The following is a 16,168-nucleotide window of genomic DNA, read 5'->3' on the forward strand; positions in this document are numbered from 1 at the left end:
TTTGGAGATTTTTCGGTATTGACAAAGAGCTACTTTTTAGGCAAAAGTTGTGTCAGCAAGAGGGATTTGAACCCTCGCCTCCATCGGAGACCAGAACACCCCAGTACTAGAAGGACTCTCACCTTGAGTCTGGCGCCTTAGACCACTCGGCCATCCTGACAATTAAAAGTTTTAAAATCATATGTTTTCACGATTCTGTAACATAACGTCTGATAGTCTGATGGAAACATGCCGATCTTAAGATACAAAGAAAAATAAAAAATTTTTTTTAAAGCTAATGAAAGACATAGTAAAAACATTTTTATGGATTTTGAATAACTTTTGAATTTTCTAAACTAGGCATATGATGACATGTATCGAACGATTATTCGCGTTTCATGTGTTGGCTGTTCTCAAACTATGGCATCTATCAAACGATTAATCACGGTTCATGTGTTTTCCTTTCACCATTGGAGAATTTTCGGTATTGACAAAGAGCTACTTTTTAAGGCAAAAGTTGTGTCAGAAGAGGGATTTGAACCCTCGCCTCCAATCGGAGACCAGAACACCCAGTAACTAGGAAGGACTCTCACCTTGAGTCTGGCGCCTTAGACCACTCGGCCTCCTGACAATTAAAATATTTAAAATTCATATGTTTTCGCGATTCTGTAACATACGTCTGATATGTCTGATGGAAACATGCCGATCTTAAGATACAAAGAAAAATAAACAAAAAATGTTAAAAGCTAATGAAAGATATAGTAAAAAACATTTTTTAATGGATTTTGAGTAATTTTTGAATTCTAAACTAGAATATGATGACATGTATCGAACGATTATCGCGTTTCATGTGTTGTCTGTTCTCAAACTATGGCATTATCAAACGATTAATCACTGTTCATGTGTTTCCTTTCACCATTTGGAGAACTTTTCGGATTTGACAAAGAGTCTCTTTTTTAAGGCAAAAGTTGTGTCAGAAGAGGGATTTGAACCCTCGCCTCCAATCGGAGACCAGAAAACCCAGTAACTAGGAAGGACTCTCACCTTGAGTCTGGCGCCTTAGACCACTCGGCCATCCTGACAATTAAAAGTCTTTAAAATTCATATGTTTTCACGATTCTGTAACATAACGTCTGATATGTCTGATGGAAACATGCCGATCTTAAGATACAAAGAAAAATAAAAAAAATTTTGTTAAAAGCTAATGAAAGAATAGTAAAAACATTTTTTTATGGATTTGAGTAACTTTTTGAATTCTAAACTAGGCATAGATGACATGTATCGAACGATTATTCGCGTTTCATGTGTTGTCTGTTCTCAAACTATGGCATCTATCAAACGATTAATCACTGTTCATGTGTTTTCCTTTCACCATTTGGAGAATTTTTCGGTATGACAAAGAGCTACTTTTTAAGGCAAAAGTTGTGTCAGAAGAGGGATTTGAACCCTCGCCTCCAATCGGAGACCAGACACCCCAGTAACTAGGAAGGACTCTCACTTGAGTCTGGCGCTTAGACCACTCGGCCATCCTGACAATTATAAATATTAAAATTCATATGTTTTCACGATTCTGTAACATACGTCTGATATGTCTGATGGAAACATGCCGATCTTAAGATACAAAGAAAAATACAAAAAAATGTAAAAGCTAATGAAAGATATAATAAAAAACATTTTTTTATGGATTTTGAGTAACTTTCACCATTTGGAGAATTTTTCGGTATTGACAAAGAGCTACTTTTTAAGGCAAAAGTTGTGTCAGAAGAGGGATTTGAACCTTCGCCTCCAATCGGAGACCAGAATACCCCAGTAACTAGGAAGGACTCTCACCTTGAGTCTGGCGCCTTAGACCACTCGGCCATCCTGACAATTATAAGTCTTTAAAATTCATAGGTTTTCACAATTCTGTAACATAACGTCTGACATGTCTGATGGAAACATGCCGATCTTAAGATACAAAGAAAAATTAACAAAAATGTTAAAAGCTAATGAAAGATATAATAAAAAACATTTTTTATGGATTTTGAGTAACTTTCACCATTTGGAGAATTTTTCGGTATTGACAAAGAGCTACTTTTTAAGGCAAAAGTTGTGTCAGAAGAGGGATTTGAAACCCTCGCCTCCAATCGGAGACCAGAACACCCCCAGTACTAGGAAGGACTCTCACTTGAGTCTGGCGCCTTAGACCACTCGGCCATCCTGACAATTAAAAGTCTTTTAAAATTCATATGTTTTCACGATTCTGTAACATAACGTCTGATATGTCTGATGGAAACATGCCGATCTTAAGATACAAAGAAAAATAAACAAAAAATGTTAAAAGCTATATGAAAGATATAGTAAAAAACATTTTTTAATGGATTTTGAGTAACTTTTTGAATTCTAAACTAGGCATATGATGACATGTATCGAACGATTATTCACGTTTCATGTGTTGTCTGTTCTCAAACTATGGCATCTATCAAACGATTAATCACTGTTCATGTGTTTTCTTTCACCATTTGGAGAACTTTTCGGATTTGACAAAGAGCTACTCTTTTTTAAGGCAAAAGTTGTGTCAGAAGAGGGATTTGAACCCTCGCCTCCAATCGGAGACCAGAACACCCCAGAAACTAGGAAGTACTCTCACCTTGAGTCTGGCGCCTTAGACCACTCGGACATCCTGACAATTATAAGTCTTTAAAATTCATAGGTTTTCCACAATTCTGTAAACATAACGTCTGACATATCTGATGGAAACATGCCGATCTTAAGATACAAAGAAAAATAAACAAAAAATGTTAAAAGCTAATGAAAGATATAATAAAAAACATTTTTTTATGGATTTTGAGTACTTTCACCATTTGGAGAATTTTTCGGTATTGACAAAGAGCTACCTTTTTAAGGCAAAAGTTGTGTCAGAAGAGGGATTTGAACCCTCGCCTCCAATCGGAGACCAGAACACCCCAGTACTAGGAAGGACTCTCACCTTGAGTCTGGCGCCTTAGACCACTCGGCCATCCTGACAATTAAAAGTCTTTAAAATTCATATGTTTTCACGATTCTGTAACATAACGTCTGATATGTCTGATGGAAACATGCCGATCTTAAGATACAAAGAAAAATAAACAAAAAATTTTAAAAGCTAATGAAAGATATAGTAAAAAACATTTTTTAATGGATTTTGAGTAACTTTTTGAATTCTAAACTAGGCATATGATGACATGTATCGAACGATTATTCGCGTTTCATGTGTTGTCTGTTCTCAAACTATGGCATCTATCAAACGATTAATCACTGTTCATGTGTTTTCCTTTCACCATTTGGAGAACTTTTCGGATTTGACAAAGAGCTACTCTTTTTTAAGGCAAAAGTTGTGTCAGAAGAGGGATTTGAACCCTCGCCTCCAATCGGAGACCAGAACACCCCAGTAACTAGGAATGACTTTCAACTTGAGTCTGGCGCCTTAGACCACTCTGCCATCCTGACAATTAAAAACATTAAAATTCATATGTTTTCACGATTCTGTAACATAACGTCTGATATGTCTGATGGAACATGTCGATCTTAAGATACAAAGAAAAATAAACCATTTTTTTTAAAGCTAATGAAAGATATAGTAAAAACATTTTTTAATGGATTTTGAGTAACTTTTTGAATTCTAAACTAGGCATATGATGACATGTATCGAACGATTATTCGCGTTTCATGTGTTGTCTGTTCTCAAACTATGGCATCTATCAAACGATTAATCACTGTTCATGTGTTTTCCTTTCACCATTTGGAGAATTTTTCGGTATTGACAAAGAGCTACTTTTTAAGGCAAAAGTTGTGTCAGAAGAGGGATTTGAACCCTCGCCTCCAATCGGAGACCAGAACACCCCAGAAACTAGGAAGGACTCTCACCTTGAGTCTGGCGCCTTAGACCACTCGGACATCCTGACAATTATAAGTCTTTAAAATTCATAGGTTTTCACAATTCTGTAACATAACGTCTGACATATCTGATGGAAACATGCCGATCTTAAGATACAAAGAAAAATAAACAAAAAATGTTAAAAGCTAATGAAAGATATAATAAAAAACATTTTTTATGGATTTTGAGTAACTTTCACCATTTGGAGAATTTTTCGGTATTGACAAAGAGCTACTTTTAAGGCAAAAGTTGTGTCAGAAGAGGGATTTGAACCCTCGCCTCCAATCGGAGACCAGAACACCCCAGTACTAGGAAGGACTCTCACCTTGAGTCTGGCGCCTTAGACCACTCGGCCATCCTGACAATTAAAAGTCTTTAAAATTCATATGTTTTCACGATTCTGTAACATAACGTCTGATATGTCTGATGGAAACATGCCGATCTTAAGATACAAAGAAAAATAAAAAAATTTTTTTAAAGCTAATGAAAGACATAGTAAAAACATTTTTTTATGGATTTTGAGTAACTTTTTGAATTCTAAACTAGGCATATGATGACATGTATCGAACGATTATTCGCGTTTCATGTGTTGTCTGTTCTCAAACTATGGCATCTATCAAACGATTAATCACTGTTCATGTGTTTTCCTTTCACCATTTGGAGAATTTTTCGGTATTGACAAAGAGCTACTTTTTAAGGCAAAAGTTGTGTCAGAAGAGGGATTTGAACCCTCGCCTCCAATCGGAGACCAGAACACCCCAGAACTAGGAAGGACTCTCACCTTGAGTCTGGCGCCTTAGACCACTCGGCCATCCTGACAATTAAAAGTCTTTAAAATTCATATGTTTTCACGATTCTGTAACATAACGTCTGATATGTCTGATGGAAACATGCCGATCTTAAGATACAAAGAAAAATAAACAAAAAATGTTAAAAGCTAATGAAAGATATAGTAAAAAACATTTTTTAATGGATTTTGAGTAACTTTTTGAATTCTAAACTAGGCATATGATGACATGTATCGAACGATTATTCACGTTTCATGTGTTGTCTGTTCTCAAACTATGGCATCTATCAAACGATTAATCACTGTTCATGTGTTTTCCTTTCACCATTTGGAGAACTTTTCGGATTTGACAAAGAGCTACTCTTTTTTAAGGCAAAAGTTGTGTCAGAAGAGGGAGTTGAACCCTCGCCTCCAATCGGAGACCAGAACACCCCAGAAACTAGGAAGTACTCTCACCTTGAGTCTGGCGCCTTAGACCACTCGGACATCCTGACAATTATAAGTCTTTAAAATTCATAGGTTTTCACAATTCTGTAACATAACGTCTGACATATCTGATGGAAACATGCCGATCTAAGATACAAAGAAAAATAAACAAAAAATGTTAAAAGCTAATGAAAGATATAATAAAAAACATTTTTTTTATGGATTTTGAGTAACTTTCACCATTTGGAGAATTTTCGGTATTGACAAAGAGCTACTTTTTAAGGCAAAAGTTGTGTCAGAAGAGGGATTTGAACCCTCGCCTCCAATCGGAGACCAGAACACCCCAGTACTAGGAAGGACTCTCACCTTGAGTCTGGCGCCTTAGACCACTCGGCCATCCTGACAATTAAAAGTCTTTAAAATTCATATGTTTTCACAATTCTGTAACATAACGTCTGATATGTCTGATGGAAACATGCCGATCTTAAGATACAAAGAAAAATAAACAAAAAATTTAAAAGCTAATGAAAGATATAGTAAAAAACATTTTTTAATGGATTTTGAGTAACTTTTTGAATTCTAAACTAGGCATATGATGACATGTATCGAACGATTATTCGCGTTTCATGTGTTGTCTGTTCTCAAACTATGGCATCTATCAAACGATTAATCACTGTTCATGTGTTTTCCTTTCACCATTTGGAGAATTTTTCGGTATTGACAAAGAGCTACTTTTAAGGCAAAAGTTGTGTCAGAAGAGGGATTTGAACCCTCGCCTCCAATCGGAGACCAGAATACCGCAGTAACTAGGAAGGACTCTCACCTTGAGTCTGGCGCCTTAGACCACTCGGCCATCCTGACAATTAAAAGTCTTTAAAATTCATAGGTTTTCACAATTCTGTAACATAACGTCTGATATGTCTGATGGAAACATGCCGATCTTAAGATACAAAGAAAAATAAACAAAAAATGTTAAAAGCTAATGAAAGATATAGTAAAAAACATTTTTTAATGGATTTTGAGTAACTTTTTGAATTCTAAACTAGGCATATGATGACATGTATCGAACGATTATTCGCGTTTCATGTGTTGTCTGTTCTCAAACTATGGCATCTATCAAACGATTAATCACTGTTCATGTGTTTTTCCTTTCACCATTTGGAGAACTTTTCGGATTTGACAAAGAGCTACTCTTTTTTAAGGCAAAAGTTGTGTCAGAAGAGAGATTTGAACCCTCGCCTCCAATCGGAGACCAGAAAACCCCAGTAACTAGGAAGGACTCTCAACTTAAGTCTGGCGACTTAGACCACTCGGCCATCCTGACAACTATAAATCCTTAAATTCATATGTTTTCACAATTCTGTAACATAACGTCTGACATATCTGATGGAAACATGCCGATCTTAAGATACAAAGAAAAATAAACAAAAAATGTTAAAAGCTAATGAAAGATATAATAAAAAACATTTTTTTTATGGATTTTGAGTAACTTTCACCATTTGGAGAATTTTTCGGTATTGACAAAGAGCTACATTTTAAGGCAAAAGTTGTGTCAGAAGAGGGATTTGAACCCTCGCCTCCAATCGGAGACCAGAACACCCCAGTAACTAGGAAGGACTCTCACCTTGAGTCTGGCGCCTTAGACCACTCGGCCATCCTAATAATTAAAAGTCTTTAAAATTCATATGTTTTCACGATTCTGTAACATAACGTCTGATATGTCTGATGGAAACATGCCGATCTTAAGATACAAAGAAAAATAAACAAAAAAATTTAAAAGCTAATGAAAGATATAGTAAAAAAACATTTTTTAATGGATTTTGAGTAACTTTTTAAATTCTAAACTAGGCATATGATGACATGTATCGAACGATTATTCGCGTTTCATGTGTTGTCTGTTCTCAAACTATGGCATCTATCAAACGATTAATCACTGTTCATGTGTTTTCCTTTCACCATTTGGAGAACTTTTCGGATTTGACAAAGAGCTACTCTTTTTTAAGGCAAAAGTTGTGTCAGAAGAGGGATTTGAACCCTCGCCTCCAATCGGAGACCAGAACACCCCAGTAACTAGGAATGACTTTCAACTTGAGTCTGGCGCCTTAGACCACTCGGCCATCCTGACAATTAAAAAACATTAAAATTCATATGTTTTCACGATTCTGTAACATAACGTCTGATATGTCTGATGGAAACATGTCGATCTTAAGATACAAAGAAAAATAAACAATTTTTTTTTAAAGCTAATGAAAGATATAGTAAAAAACATTTTTTAATGGATTTTGAGTAACTTTTTGAATTCTAAACTAGGCATATGATGACATGTATCGAACGATTATTCGCGTTTCATGTGTTGTCTGTTCTCAAACTATGGCATCTATCAAACGATTAATCACTGTTCATGTGTTTTCCTTTCACCATTTGGAGAACTTTTCAGATTTGACAAAGAGCTACTCTTTTTTAAGGCAAAAGTTGTGTCAGAAGAGGGATTTGAACCCTCGCCTCCAATCGGAGACCAGAACACCCCAGTAACTAGGAATGACTTTCAACTTGAGTCTGGCGCCTTAGACCACTCGGCCATCCTGACAATTAAAAAACATTAAAATTCATATGTTTTCACGATTCTGTAACATAACGTCTGATATGTCTGATGGAAACATGTCGATCTTAAGATACAAAGAAAAATAAACAATTTTTTTTTAAAGCTAATGAAAGATATAGTAAAAAACATTTTTAATGGATTTTGAGTAACTTTTGAATTCTAAACTAGGCATATGATGACATGTATCGAACGATTATTCGCGTTTCATGTGTTGTCTGTTCTCAAACTATGGCATCTATCAAACGATTAATCACTGTTCATGTGTTTTCCTTTCACCATTTGGAGAACTTTTCGGATTTGACAAAGAGCTACTCTTTTTTAAGGCAAAAGTTGTGTCAGAAGAGAGATTTGAACCCTCGCCTCCAATCGGAGACCAGAAAACCCCAGTAACTAGGAAGGACTCTCAACTTAAGTCTGGCGACTTAGACCACTCGGCCATCCTGACAACTATAAATCCTTAAATTCATATGTTTTCACAATTCTGTAACATAACGTCTGACATATCTGATGGAAACATGCCGATCTTAAGATACAAAGAAAAATAAACAAAAAATGTTAAAAGCTAATGAAAGATATAATAAAAAACATTTTTTTATGGATTTTGAGTAACTTTCACCATTTGGAGAATTTTCGGTATTGACAAAGAGCTACATTTTAAGGCAAAAGTTGTGTCAGAAGAGGGATTTGAACCCTCGCCTCCAATCGGCGACCAGAACAACCCCAGTACTAGGAAGGACTCTCACCTTGAGTCTGGCGCCTTAGACCACTCGGCCATCCTGACAATTAAAAGTCTTTAAAATTCATATGTTTTCACGATTCTGTAACATAACGTCTGATATGTCTGATGGAAACATGCCGATCTTAAGATACAAAGAAAAATAAACAAAAAAATTTAAAAGCTAATGAAAGATATAGTAAAAAACATTTTTTAATGGATTTGAGTAACTTTTAAATTCTAAACTAGGCATATGATGACATGTATCGAACGATTATTCGCGTTTCATGTGTTGTCTGTTCTCAAACTATGGCATCTATCAAACGATTAATCACTGTTCATGTGTTTTCCTTTCACCATTTGGAGAACTTTTCGGATTTGACAAAGAGCTACTCTTTTTTAAGGCAAAAGTTGTGTCAGAAGAGGGATTTGAACCCTCGCCTCCAATCGGAGACCAGAACACCCCAGTAACTAGGAATGACTCTCAACTTGAGTCTGGCGCCTTAGACCACTCGGCCATCCTGACAATTAAAAGTCATTTAAAATTCATATGTTTTCACGATTCTGTAACATAACGTCTGATATGTCTGATGGAAACATGTCGATCTTAAGATACAAAGAAAAATAAACAATATTTTAAAGCTAATGAAAGATATAGTAAAAAACATTTTTTAATGGATTTTGAGTAACTTTTTGAATTCTAAACTAGGCATATGATGACATGTATCGAACGATTATTCGCGTTTCATGTGTTGTCTGTTCTCAAACTATGGCATCTATCAAACGATTAATCACTGTTCATGTGTTTTCCTTTCACCATTTGGAGAACTTTTCGGATTTGACAAAGAGCTACTCTTTTTTAAGGCAAAAGTTGTGTCAGAAGAGGGATTTGAACCCTCGCCTCCAATCGGAGACCAGAACACCCCAGTAACTAGGAATGACTTTCAACTTGAGTCTGGCGCCTTAGACCACTCGGCCATCCTGACAATTAAAAAACATTAAAATTCATATGTTTTCACGATTCTGTAACATAACGTCTGATATGTCTGATGGAAACATGTCGATCTTAAGATACAAAGAAAAATAAACAATTTTTTTTTAAAGCTAATGAAAGATATAGTAAAAAACATTTTTTAATGGATTTTGAGTAACTTTTTGAATTCTAAACTAGGCATATGATGACATGTATCGAACGATTATTCGCGTTTCATGTGTTGTCTGTTCTCAAACTATGGCATCTATCAAACGATTAATCACTGTTCATGTGTTTTCCTTTCACCATTTGGAGAACTTTTCGGATTTGACAAAGAGCTACTCTTTTTTAAGGCAAAAGTTGTGTCAGAAGAGGGATTTGAACCCTCGCCTCCAATCGGAGACCAGAACACCCCAGTAACTAGGAATGACTTTCAACTTGAGTCTGGCGCCTTAGACCACTCGGCCATCCTGACAATTAAAAAACATTAAAATTCATATGTTTTCACGATTCTGTAACATAACGTCTGATATGTCTGATGGAAACATGTCGATCTTAAGATACAAAGAAAAATAAACAATTTTTTTTAAAGCTAATGAAAGATATAGTAAAAAACATTTTTTAATGGATTTTGAGTAACTTTTTGAATTCTAAACTAGGCATATGATGACATGTATCGAACGATTATTCGCGTTTCATGTGTTGTCTGTTCTCAAACTATGGCATCTATCAAACGATTAATCACTGTTCATGTGTTTTCCTTTCACCATTTGGAGAATTTTTCGGTATTGACAAAGAGCTACTTTTTAAGGCAAAAGTTGTGTCAGAAGAGGGATTTGAACCCTCGCCTCCAATCGGAGACCAGAACACCCCAGAAACTAGGAAGGACTCTCACCTTGAGTCTGGCGCCTTAGACCACTCGGACATCCTGACAATTATAAGTCTTTAAAATTCATAGGTTTTCACAATTCTGTAACATAACGTCTGACATATCTGATGGAAACATGCCGATCTTAAGATACAAAGAAAAATAAACAAAAAATGTTAAAAGCTAATGAAAGATATAATAAAAAACATTTTTTTATGGATTTTGAGTAACTTTCACCATTTGGAGAATTTTTCGGTATTGACAAAGAGCTACTTTTTAAGGCAAAAGTTGTGTCAGAAGAGGGATTTGAACCCTCGCCTCCAATCGGAGAGCAGAACACCCCAGTACTAGGAAGGACTCTCACCTTGAGTCTGGCGCCTTAGACCACTCGGCCATCCTGACAATTAAAAGTCTTTAAAATTCATATGTTTTCACGATTCTGTAACATAACGTCTGATATGTCTGATGGAAACATGCCGATCTTAAGATACAAAGAAAAATAAACAAAAAATTTTAAAAGCTAATGAAAGATATAGTAAAAAACATTTTTTAATGGATTTTGAGTAACTTTTTGAATTCTAAACTAGGCATATGATGACATGTATCGAACGATTATTCACGTTTCATGTGTTGTCTGTTCTCAAACTATGGCATCTATCAAACGATTAATCACTGTTCATGTGTTTTCCTTTCACCATTTGGAGAACTTTTCGGATTTGACAAAGAGCTACTCTTTTTTAAGGCAAAAGTTGTGTCAGAAGAGGGATTTGAACCCTCGCCTCCAATCGGAGACCAGAAAACCCCAGTAACTAGGAAGGACTCTCAACTTAAGTCTGGCGACTTAGACCACTCGGCCATCCTGACAACTATAAATCCTTAAATTCATATGTTTTCACGATTCTGTAACATAACGTCTGATATGTCTGATGGAAACATGCCGATCTTAAGATACAAAGAAAAATAAACAAAAAATGTTAAAAGCTAATGAAAGATATAATAAAAAACATTTTTTTATGGATTTTGAGTAACTTTCACCATTTGGAGAATTTTTCGGTATTGACAAAGAGCTACTTTTTAAGGCAAAAGTTGTGTCAGAAGAGGGATTTGAACCCTCGCCTCTAATCGGAGACCAGAATACCCGAGTAACTAGGAAGGACTCTCACCTTGAGTCTGGCGCCTTAGACCACTCGGCCATCCTGACAATTAAAAGTCTTTAAAATTCATATGTTTTCACGATTCTGTAACATAACGTCTGATATGTCTGATGGAAACATGCCAATCTTAAGATACAAAGAAAAATAAACAAAAAAATGTTAAAAGCTAATGAAAGATATAATAAAAAACATTTTTTTATGGATTTTGAGTAACTTTCACCATTTGGAGAATTTTTCGGTATTGACAAAGAGCTACTTTTTAAGGCAAAAGTTGTGTCAGAAGAGGGATTTGAACCCTCGCCTCCAATCGGAGACCAGAACACCCCAGTACTAGGAAGGACTCTCACCTTGAGTCTGGCGCCTTAGACCACTCGGCCATCCTGACAATTAAAAGTCTTTAAAATTCATATGTTTTCACAATTCTGTAACATAACGTCTGATATGTCTGATGGAAACATGCCGATCTTAAGATACAAAGAAAAATAAACATTTTTTTTTTAAAGCTAATGAAAGATATAGTAAAAAACATTTTTTAATGGATTTTGAGTAACTTTTTGAAATCTAAACTAGGCATATGATGACATGTATCGAACGATTATTCACGTTTCATGTGTTGTCTGTTCTCAAACTATGGCATCTATCAAACGATTAATCACTGTTCATGTGTTTTCCTTTCACCATTTGGAGAACTTTTCGGATTTGACAAAGAGCTACTCTTTTTTAAGGCAAAAGTTGTGTCAGAAGAGGGATTTGAACCCTCGCCACCAATCGGAGACCAGAACACCCCAGTATTAGGAAGGACTCTCACCTTGAGTCTGGCGCCTTAGACCACTCGGCCATCCTGACAATTATAAATCCTTAAAATTCATATGTTTTCACAATTCTGTAACATAACGTCTGATATGTCTGATGGAAACATGCCGATCTTAAGATACAAAGAAAAATAAACATTTTTTTTTTAAAAGCTAATGAAAGATATAGTAAAAAACATTTTTTAATGGATTTTGAGTAACTTTTTGAATTCTAAACTAGGCATATGATGACATGTATCGAACAATTATTCGCGTTTCATGTGTTGTCTGTTCTCAAACTATGGCATCTATCAAACGATTAATCACTGTTCATGTGTTTTCCTTTCACCATTTGGAGAATTTTTCGGTATTGACAAAGAGCTACTTTTTAAGGCAAAAGTTCTGTCAGAAGAGGGATTTGAACCCTCGCCTCCAATCGGAGACCAGAATACCCCAGTAACTAGGAAGGACTCTCACCTTGAGTCTGGCGCCTTAGACCACTCGGACATCCTGAAAATTATAAGTCTTTAAAATTCATAGGTTTTCACAATTCTGTAACATAACGTCTGATATGTCTGATGGAAACATGCCGATCTTAAGATACAAAGAAAAATAAACAAAAAATGTTAAAAGCTAATGAAAGATATAATAAAAAACATTTTTTTATGGATTTTGAGTAACTTTCACCATTTGGAGAATTTTTCGGTATTGACAAAGAGCTACTTTTTAAGGCAAAAGTTGTGTCAGAAGAGGGATTTGAACCCTCGCCTCCAATCGGAGACCAGAACAACCCAGTACTAGGAAGGACTCTCACCTTGAGTCTGGCGCCTTAGACCACTCGGCCATCCTGACAATTAAAAGTCTTTAAAATTCATATGTTTTCACAATTCTGTAACATAACGTCTGATATGTCTGATGGAAACATGCCGATCTTAAGATACAAAGAAAAATAAACAAAAAATGTTAAAAGCTAATGAAAGATATAATAAAAAACATTTTTTTATGGATTTTGAGTAACTTTCACCATTTGGAGAATTTTTCGGTATTGACAAAGAGCTACTTTTTAAGGCAAAAGTTGTGTCAGAAGAGGGATTTGAACCCTCGCCTCCAATCGGAGACCAGAACACCCCAGTACTAGGAAGGACTCTCACCTTGAGTCTGGCGCCTTAGACCACTCGGCCATCCTGACAATTAAAAGTCTTTAAAATTCATATGTTTTCACAATTCTGTAACATAACGTCTGATATGTCTGATGGAAACATGCCGATCTTAAGATACAAAGAAAAATAAACATTTTTTTTTTAAAGCTAATGAAAGATATAGTAAAAAACATTTTTTAATGGATTTTGAGTAACTTTTTGAATTCTAAACTAGGCATATGATGACATGTATCGAACAATTATTCGCGTTTCATGTGTTGTCTGTTCTCAAACTATGGCATCTATCAAACGATTAATCACTGTTCATGTGTTTTCCTTTCACCATTTGGAGAACTTTTCGGATTTGACAAAGAGCTACTCTTTTTTAAGGCAAAAGTTGTGTCAGAAGAGGGATTTGAACCCTCGCCTCCAATCGGAGACCAGAACACCCCAGTAACTAGGAAGGACTCTCACCTTGAGTCTGGCGCCTTAGACCACTCGGCCATCCTGACAATTAAAAGTCTTTAAAATTCATATGTTTTCACGATTCTGTAACATAACGTCTGATATGTCTGATGGAAACATGCCGATCTTAAGATACAAAGAAAAATAAACAAAAAAATTTAAAAGCTAATGAAAGATATAGTAAAAAACATTTTTTAATGGATTTTGAGTAACTTTTTAAATTCTAAACTAGGCATATGATGACATGTATCGAACGATTATTCGCGTTTCATGTGTTGTCTGTTCTCAAACTATGGCATCTATCAAACGATTAATCACTGTTCATGTGTTTTCCTTTCACCATTTGGAGAACTTTTCGGATTTGACAAAGAGCTACTCTTTTTTAAGGCAAAAGTTGTGTCAGAAGAGGGATTTGAACCCTCGCCTCCAATCGGAGACCAGAACACCCCAGTAACTAGGAATGACTTTCAACTTGAGTCTGGCGCCTTAGACCACTCGGCCATCCTGACAATTAAAAAACATTAAAATTCATATGTTTTCACGATTCTGTAACATAACGTCTGATATGTCTGATGGAAACATGTCGATCTTAAGATACAAAGAAAAATAAACAATTTTTTTTTAAAGCTAATGAAAGATATAGTAAAAAACATTTTTTAATGGATTTTGAGTAACTTTTTGAATTCTAAACTAGGCATATGATGACATGTATCGAACGATTATTCGCGTTTCATGTGTTGTCTGTTCTCAAACTATGGCATCTATCAAACGATTAATCACTGTTCATGTGTTTTCCTTTCACCATTTGGAGAACTTTTCGGATTTGACAAAGAGCTACTCTTTTTTAAGGCAAAAGTTGTGTCAGAAGAGGGATTTGAACCCTCGCCTCCAATCGGAGACCAGAACACCCCAGTAACTAGGAATGACTTTCAACTTGAGTCTGGCGCCTTAGACCACTCGGCCATCCTGACAATTAAAAAACATTAAAATTCATATGTTTTCACGATTCTGTAACATAACGTCTGATATGTCTGATGGAAACATGTCGATCTTAAGATACAAAGAAAAATAAACAATTTTTTTTTAAAGCTAATGAAAGATATAGTAAAAAACATTTTTTAATGGATTTTGAGTAACTTTTTGAATTCTAAACTAGGCATATGATGACATGTATCGAACGATTATTCGCGTTTCATGTGTTGTCTGTTCTCAAACTATGGCATCTATCAAACGATTAATCACTGTTCATGTGTTTTCCTTTCACCATTTGGAGAACTTTTTGGATTTGACAAAGAGCTACTCTTTTTTAAGGCAAAAGTTGTGTCAGAAGAGGGATTTGAACCCTCGCCTCCAATCGGAGACCAGAACACCCCAGTAACTAGGAATGACTTTCAACTTGAGTCTGGCGCCTTAGACCACTCGGCCATCCTGACAATTAAAAAACATTAAAATTCATATGTTTTCACGATTCTGTAACATAACGTCTGATATGTCTGATGGAAACATGTCGATCTTAAGATACAAAGAAAAATAAACAATTTTTTTTAAAGCTAATGAAAGATATAGTAAAAAACATTTTTTAATGGATTTTGAGTAACTTTTTGAATTCTAAACTAGGCATATGATGACATGTATCGAACGATTATTCGCGTTTCATGTGTTGTCTGTTCTCAAACTATGGCATCTATCAAACGATTAATCACTGTTCATGTGTTTTCCTTTCACCATTTGGAGAATTTTTCGGTATTGACAAAGAGCTACTTTTTAAGGCAAAAGTTGTGTCAGAAGAGGGATTTGAACCCTCGCCTCCAATCGGAGACCAGAACACCCCAGAAACTAGGAAGGACTCTCACCTTGAGTCTGGCGCCTTAGACCACTCGGACATCCTGACAATTATAAGTCTTTAAAATTCATAGGTTTTCACAATTCTGTAACATAACGTCTGACATATCTGATGGAAACATGCCGATCTTAAGATACAAAGAAAAATAAACAAAAAATGTTAAAAGCTAATGAAAGATATAATAAAAAACATTTTTTTATGGATTTTGAGTAACTTTCACCATTTGGAGAATTTTTCGGTATTGACAAAGAGCTACTTTTTAAGGCAAAAGTTGTGTCAGAAGAGGGATTTGAACCCTCGCCTCCAATCGGAGAGCAGAACACCCCAGTACTAGGAAGGACTCTCACCTTGAGTCTGGCGCCTTAGACCACTCGGCCATCCTGACAATTAAAAGTCTTTAAAATTCATATGTTTTCACGATTCTGTAACATAACGTCTGATATGTCTGATGGAAACATGCCGATCTTAAGATACAAAGAAAAATAAACAAAAAAATTTAAAAGCTAATGAAAGATATAGTAAAAAACATTT

The 16,168-nt window shown here is 35.5% G+C and overlaps 20 non-coding genes across 20 annotated transcripts; all 20 read right to left on the reverse strand.

The window, feature by feature from the left end:
* Window positions 1–950: 950 nt before the first annotated feature.
* On the reverse strand, window positions 951–1,061 carry trnal-caa (transfer RNA leucine (anticodon CAA)). Its single transcript has 2 exons — window positions 1,024–1,061; window positions 951–996 (listed from the first exon to the last, which is right to left on the reverse strand). It is a non-coding gene; the product is annotated as a tRNA-Leu (tRNA).
* Window positions 1,062–2,874: 1,813 nt separating this feature from the next.
* trnal-caa (transfer RNA leucine (anticodon CAA)) lies at window positions 2,875–2,985 on the reverse strand. Its single transcript has 2 exons — window positions 2,948–2,985; window positions 2,875–2,920 (listed from the first exon to the last, which is right to left on the reverse strand). It is a non-coding gene; the product is annotated as a tRNA-Leu (tRNA).
* A 1,141-nt stretch (window positions 2,986–4,126) lies between these two features.
* Window positions 4,127–4,237, reverse strand: trnal-caa (transfer RNA leucine (anticodon CAA)). The gene is made up of 2 exons: window positions 4,200–4,237; window positions 4,127–4,172 (listed from the first exon to the last, which is right to left on the reverse strand). It is a non-coding gene; the product is annotated as a tRNA-Leu (tRNA).
* A 345-nt stretch (window positions 4,238–4,582) lies between these two features.
* Window positions 4,583–4,693, reverse strand: trnal-caa (transfer RNA leucine (anticodon CAA)). The gene is made up of 2 exons: window positions 4,656–4,693; window positions 4,583–4,628 (listed from the first exon to the last, which is right to left on the reverse strand). It is a non-coding gene; the product is annotated as a tRNA-Leu (tRNA).
* Window positions 4,694–5,380: 687 nt separating this feature from the next.
* On the reverse strand, window positions 5,381–5,491 carry trnal-caa (transfer RNA leucine (anticodon CAA)). The gene is made up of 2 exons: window positions 5,454–5,491; window positions 5,381–5,426 (listed from the first exon to the last, which is right to left on the reverse strand). It is a non-coding gene; the product is annotated as a tRNA-Leu (tRNA).
* Window positions 5,492–5,836: 345 nt separating this feature from the next.
* On the reverse strand, window positions 5,837–5,948 carry trnal-caa (transfer RNA leucine (anticodon CAA)). Its single transcript has 2 exons — window positions 5,911–5,948; window positions 5,837–5,882 (listed from the first exon to the last, which is right to left on the reverse strand). It is a non-coding gene; the product is annotated as a tRNA-Leu (tRNA).
* A 1,152-nt stretch (window positions 5,949–7,100) lies between these two features.
* On the reverse strand, window positions 7,101–7,212 carry trnal-caa (transfer RNA leucine (anticodon CAA)). Its single transcript has 2 exons — window positions 7,175–7,212; window positions 7,101–7,146 (listed from the first exon to the last, which is right to left on the reverse strand). It is a non-coding gene; the product is annotated as a tRNA-Leu (tRNA).
* Window positions 7,213–7,562: 350 nt separating this feature from the next.
* trnal-caa (transfer RNA leucine (anticodon CAA)) lies at window positions 7,563–7,674 on the reverse strand. The gene is made up of 2 exons: window positions 7,637–7,674; window positions 7,563–7,608 (listed from the first exon to the last, which is right to left on the reverse strand). It is a non-coding gene; the product is annotated as a tRNA-Leu (tRNA).
* Window positions 7,675–8,818: 1,144 nt separating this feature from the next.
* On the reverse strand, window positions 8,819–8,930 carry trnal-caa (transfer RNA leucine (anticodon CAA)). The gene is made up of 2 exons: window positions 8,893–8,930; window positions 8,819–8,864 (listed from the first exon to the last, which is right to left on the reverse strand). It is a non-coding gene; the product is annotated as a tRNA-Leu (tRNA).
* A 348-nt stretch (window positions 8,931–9,278) lies between these two features.
* trnal-caa (transfer RNA leucine (anticodon CAA)) lies at window positions 9,279–9,390 on the reverse strand. Its single transcript has 2 exons — window positions 9,353–9,390; window positions 9,279–9,324 (listed from the first exon to the last, which is right to left on the reverse strand). It is a non-coding gene; the product is annotated as a tRNA-Leu (tRNA).
* Window positions 9,391–9,740: 350 nt separating this feature from the next.
* Window positions 9,741–9,852, reverse strand: trnal-caa (transfer RNA leucine (anticodon CAA)). The gene is made up of 2 exons: window positions 9,815–9,852; window positions 9,741–9,786 (listed from the first exon to the last, which is right to left on the reverse strand). It is a non-coding gene; the product is annotated as a tRNA-Leu (tRNA).
* Window positions 9,853–10,997: 1,145 nt separating this feature from the next.
* Window positions 10,998–11,109, reverse strand: trnal-uaa (transfer RNA leucine (anticodon UAA)). Its single transcript has 2 exons — window positions 11,072–11,109; window positions 10,998–11,043 (listed from the first exon to the last, which is right to left on the reverse strand). It is a non-coding gene; the product is annotated as a tRNA-Leu (tRNA).
* Window positions 11,110–11,673: 564 nt separating this feature from the next.
* Window positions 11,674–11,784, reverse strand: trnal-caa (transfer RNA leucine (anticodon CAA)). Its single transcript has 2 exons — window positions 11,747–11,784; window positions 11,674–11,719 (listed from the first exon to the last, which is right to left on the reverse strand). It is a non-coding gene; the product is annotated as a tRNA-Leu (tRNA).
* Window positions 11,785–12,134: 350 nt separating this feature from the next.
* Window positions 12,135–12,245, reverse strand: trnal-caa (transfer RNA leucine (anticodon CAA)). The gene is made up of 2 exons: window positions 12,208–12,245; window positions 12,135–12,180 (listed from the first exon to the last, which is right to left on the reverse strand). It is a non-coding gene; the product is annotated as a tRNA-Leu (tRNA).
* Window positions 12,246–12,931: 686 nt separating this feature from the next.
* On the reverse strand, window positions 12,932–13,042 carry trnal-caa (transfer RNA leucine (anticodon CAA)). The gene is made up of 2 exons: window positions 13,005–13,042; window positions 12,932–12,977 (listed from the first exon to the last, which is right to left on the reverse strand). It is a non-coding gene; the product is annotated as a tRNA-Leu (tRNA).
* Window positions 13,043–13,268: 226 nt separating this feature from the next.
* On the reverse strand, window positions 13,269–13,379 carry trnal-caa (transfer RNA leucine (anticodon CAA)). Its single transcript has 2 exons — window positions 13,342–13,379; window positions 13,269–13,314 (listed from the first exon to the last, which is right to left on the reverse strand). It is a non-coding gene; the product is annotated as a tRNA-Leu (tRNA).
* A 350-nt stretch (window positions 13,380–13,729) lies between these two features.
* Window positions 13,730–13,841, reverse strand: trnal-caa (transfer RNA leucine (anticodon CAA)). The gene is made up of 2 exons: window positions 13,804–13,841; window positions 13,730–13,775 (listed from the first exon to the last, which is right to left on the reverse strand). It is a non-coding gene; the product is annotated as a tRNA-Leu (tRNA).
* A 350-nt stretch (window positions 13,842–14,191) lies between these two features.
* Window positions 14,192–14,303, reverse strand: trnal-caa (transfer RNA leucine (anticodon CAA)). Its single transcript has 2 exons — window positions 14,266–14,303; window positions 14,192–14,237 (listed from the first exon to the last, which is right to left on the reverse strand). It is a non-coding gene; the product is annotated as a tRNA-Leu (tRNA).
* Window positions 14,304–14,653: 350 nt separating this feature from the next.
* trnal-caa (transfer RNA leucine (anticodon CAA)) lies at window positions 14,654–14,765 on the reverse strand. The gene is made up of 2 exons: window positions 14,728–14,765; window positions 14,654–14,699 (listed from the first exon to the last, which is right to left on the reverse strand). It is a non-coding gene; the product is annotated as a tRNA-Leu (tRNA).
* A 350-nt stretch (window positions 14,766–15,115) lies between these two features.
* trnal-caa (transfer RNA leucine (anticodon CAA)) lies at window positions 15,116–15,227 on the reverse strand. The gene is made up of 2 exons: window positions 15,190–15,227; window positions 15,116–15,161 (listed from the first exon to the last, which is right to left on the reverse strand). It is a non-coding gene; the product is annotated as a tRNA-Leu (tRNA).
* Between the last annotated feature and the right edge of the window lie 941 nt (window positions 15,228–16,168).

This window comes from Oncorhynchus kisutch, linkage group LG8 (genome assembly GCF_002021735.2).
Source record: "Oncorhynchus kisutch isolate 150728-3 linkage group LG8, Okis_V2, whole genome shotgun sequence".
Classification (NCBI taxonomy): Eukaryota; Metazoa; Chordata; class Actinopteri; order Salmoniformes; family Salmonidae; genus Oncorhynchus; species Oncorhynchus kisutch.